This window comes from Dermacentor andersoni, chromosome 2, assembly GCF_023375885.2.
Source record: "Dermacentor andersoni chromosome 2, qqDerAnde1_hic_scaffold, whole genome shotgun sequence".
NCBI lineage: Eukaryota > Metazoa > Arthropoda > Arachnida > Ixodida > Ixodidae > Dermacentor > Dermacentor andersoni.
In genome coordinates this window covers 155,211,584-155,215,993 of record NC_092815.1, presented here as the reverse complement: position 1 = coordinate 155,215,993, position 4,410 = coordinate 155,211,584, and positions in this window count along the sequence as shown.

Genomic DNA, 4,410 nt, shown 5'->3' with positions numbered 1-4,410 from the left:
TGAATTCTCGTTGCATTGGCCATTGTTCATGCTTCCCACGTTTTCTTCTTTCCCCTAATAGGGAGGCGTGCATACACCTATTGGCCGGTAGAGTGCGCTACAAACAGGCAGTGCCAGTATGCTGGCTTGCTGTAGCCAGTGCTTAAACATTTATGTAGGTCTCGATCATTGGTCACTTTTAGATTGACCTGCAATGGATGGCATTTCCTCGAACAGGGCTGATGGAGTCATTGGGCGAGAGGGAAAATGACTGACTATAGCTGAAGCTAATGTTTCAAAGGTATATAAGGAACGCTAGACGCAGCGACCTAGGGAGTAACACACTGCTGACTCCATTCTGGTGATGGTTGTATCTGTGGGTGACGTAATCTAAATGGATGAGGAAGACAGCGCCTGCAACGCACTTTGTCACGTCTTCCTTATGCTGCCAATTCCGGCAGTGGTATTCTCACCACGCCGAGCAAACAAGTCCGGGAAACGACATATGCTTAATGCCAATTATTCCGAATTAGCGAAGCATAGACATCAACGTTCCCGTCACAACGCATTTCCGCTCACGCTTGAAGCTGAATTGACCGGAGTAGTAAGAGTTTTTCCGATTGTGATGTAATTGATGATCCGGTATAACAATACTTATCAACTCAGAAATATAGCCCTGTTCTAAAATTTATTTTACAAAAGGGTTGTAGTAGCGTCGAAAGAAACAGTCGTTCAATGGATAATTCCTAGAAAACTTCTGCGTGGGAAGCGATGAAAATTGTACACCAGGGGCCCTATAACGTAAAACTATTCCAATATGTTTCTATTCCAATCTCCTGACGTCAAATTTGCGTAACCACCAACGCAAGCACCGGGCGGTCACCCGCAGGGTTGTCTGAACAGACCAATCAAACGCTCTCCTCGGTCATAGGAGGTCACTTTTGTTTGCTTGAAAAACTAATAACACTGAGCGGCTTGTCGTACCTAATTGGCTGACAAGAGGCGAGGAGAACGCTCAAGTGGAGAGGGATTCGATGGGGCCGAGCCGCTGCACTGAAAGTCGATAACCGGATGAAGAGGGTGGTGCCGGCGTCTACGATTGGTCGGCTTTCCCTTACTTAGCTTGCGGTGGCTGGTCGAAAATCGCGGCGGCATGCAACGGAAGCTCAAGAATGACGCTAAAACGAACCCTCAGCAAAGAAAAGTTGGCAGAATGACGGGGTAAACGTGCCGAAAGTGCTCGAAAACGTTACACGGCCACGCAAGAAGTTTGATTATACCCAAATACACCCATGCTCTCCGGCAGGTGCGAGTAGCCAGCGCCTGAGCGATCGGCGGCAGCCATCTTCTATTCCTTTCGGAACGGGGCAGCCTGCGGCTATTCCGAAAAAAATTCAGTTTTGTTCGGCATATTAATGCATCTTTATCGCGTACACGTCACTTTGACGCGGTGAGTTCTTGCGGTTTTATGACATCGCGTGACAGGCAGGTGAAGTGGGTGCAGCCCGAAAACTTTTTACCAATAGCCGAGGGCTAATGGCGAAAAGGGTTCGAATCAGAAATAACTGTTTTTCTTTCTGTCAAATCATGCATAATCAGTGTATACACATCATATCAGATGGAGAGGTATCGCGGTTTTTGTGACGTCGCGTGACAGACAGGTGAAGTGGGGGTGGTCGAAAAAAGTTTTTGACCAATCGTGGAGGGCTGATAGCAGAATTGGAATAGAAAAGTTTGGAATAGTTTTACGTTATAGTGCCCCAGGTGTACTTCTTTCTATACATCAAACTGTTGAGGCTGAAGCAATGTAAATCATAGTGAAAGTCCGAATTCTATTAAAAGATCACATGCGTAGTTACGTACGTGTGTAATTAAGGAAATTACGAAAATCAACTTTTTAAATTGTTGATCTCAGTTGGCTAAGCCAAGTGAGTATGCTTGAGCCTGTCGTTGAAATAGATACCTGAGCGAAGAAATTGTTATTAAAGAAGCTTCGGCGCGAACTTTGCCAACAAATATTTCACACTTCGAGGTTCCTCAAAAGTCAGACTGGCATGCAAGATGAGCGCCGATGACGCAAATATCGCGACCCGCATTTCGTCACGCTGGCGCCATCAACACTGGCCGGGCCCTGTGAGACGCGGTCCTCTTGCGGATCGCTATGGTTATGTACATTTCTTTTTAGCCTTTGGCGCTAAATCTACATCATCACTCCATCACGCATCGCTTCCGCCGTACAGCCTTAACTGGTCCACTGGCATTCACTGCTATGCGAGCACTTCAAGCTGTCAACCCAGCTTAACGTCAAAAATAGAATATAAAACACATGTCCCTTCCTGTCCCCACTGACTCGTCGCTGTGGCGATGAGCCATTCAGGACTGACTCATGTCTAAACCATTCTAGGTTACCGCAGAGTCGGCGGCTGCTCTGTGCCATCGGAAAAGCGAACGCAGTCACATATAGGTGTATACCTTTAGTAAAGCAATGAAGGGGGCTAGTTGGTGAACGTTCATGGTTGTTTTGCGCTCAGTTTTACACAGACGATATTAAGGAAGGACAGGACGTGGACGGACGTAGCGCTAGTCCGTCCACGTCTTGTCCTTCCTTAATATCGTCTGTGTAAAACTGAGCGCAAAACAACCATGTAGGTTTATACTGTTGGTGGTATGAACTTGTATTACCCACGAGTATTTTCCGGCTCATCCAGACAAAATGTGCGCTGAGTACGTCCGCGACAAGCGTGGCTTGAAACCATCAGCCCGGACGGCGGAGAAATGCGACGTATTCGAAGAGTTCTTGCTATTCAAATCGTATACCTTTCCAGAAAACATTATTCGAAATTGTTAAGTACACCTTTGTTGTTCGGATATTTGAGACTATTCAACAATTCGAACCCTCGAGGGAGAGACCGATGATAGTGGTGGTGTTTTGGAATGGTTTTACTGCGTGAGAACCGCGGTTGTTGAGCAGGGAAATCATGCCCTGTACCAATGTACGGAGCAGAAAGACTCTGCTGATTAATTTTATGTCCCTAAATAAGAATCCATCGCTTTTAGGTGTACTATATGGCGATTCATGGTCTGAATTTAGGCAAGGCTTATTATTTGGCCAGCTTCACTGTGTTTTGCATACGTTTTAAAGAATACATGAGGTGCTGGTGTATGCAAGTTTCTTCGATCAACAAACAAGCGCAATCTACGAGCATCTGCTGACGGACTGTTTGTTTTTTTCAATATTGCCATCGTCATGATGCTATAGAGAGCTGAAAGCAGTTTTCTCATATAGAAGCTCCTTGGTTGACTAGGCGTCCAGTTGCGAGCGAACGGCATAACAGGCATGTATCAGATAAATAAATATATCTGTTCACCGACATCGAACAACACTGTAGACAAGGCCGAATACTGTAGCCCCCGCCATACCTGAAGCTAAGCAGCGAGGAAACAGCAACGCTGAGAAGACTAGAGACCAACTCCTACGTTCATGTGATCTTGCTGCACGGAATGGCACCCACCCAGATTTCGTACTTCTGGAACTTCTGCGACGTCCCCAAAATATTGCACCACACGATGTGCGAGTGTTAAGGAGCAACTAGAACCATGCCAGAACACGTAACCGCCGAAAAGCAATGCGAGACCCAGCTGTTAAGCCCGAAATCCGAGGTCCAGCTAGCACTGATCAACATAGGCCCGGAAATGTACAGGACCCACGGTTTCCTGGAATGAGGCAACTGCTCGTAAAGTGCGAAGAACACCTCAATTTGCCGATAATAAAAGTTAGCTCTTGCTCTCCTTTTCATTCTGCTTTCTTGGCAAACGAACTCGGCGGATACCTTCACTTCTTAAAGTTGAAGATATATTCAATATTTGATTCCATTTGGAATTTTCACTTGTCCAAAAGCCCTACTTGAGAAGTTCTCTACAAAGGAAGCCACTAGCTGCCGCTTTCCGCAATCCCTCGTACAACTTTTGCAACATCCACCCTGCCACATCCTTTCCAGCCCTCGCAACGTTTCACATGGTGCGACACGTATTCGACGAATTTTCAGCAAAGCTTTCCGTCTACTGAGGAAACTACGTGATGGGTCCACATCACTAAACCACCACGATTGCGACAGATATGCGCGAAACTGATAGAACTGATGACAGTAAGATATGTTGTTGAGGACGTCGGAACCTATAGAGCTTTCATAGTCATGCATGAAGAAGGACCTACCAAGCATAGTCCTCAGAGACGTACAGTTTTGTGCAAAATTGCCACAGCTAAATAAGGCATTGACATCGTTCAGCGCTTACGGGTATCGTGGATAGCACACAGTTTTTTTTCTACAATTAGGCATAAATTCACAGAAAAAGGTATAATTACAGCACCCAATATTTCTTTATCGAGGCTCTCGCCTTTTCATTATTTCAGCTTATTGCTTTACAATTACA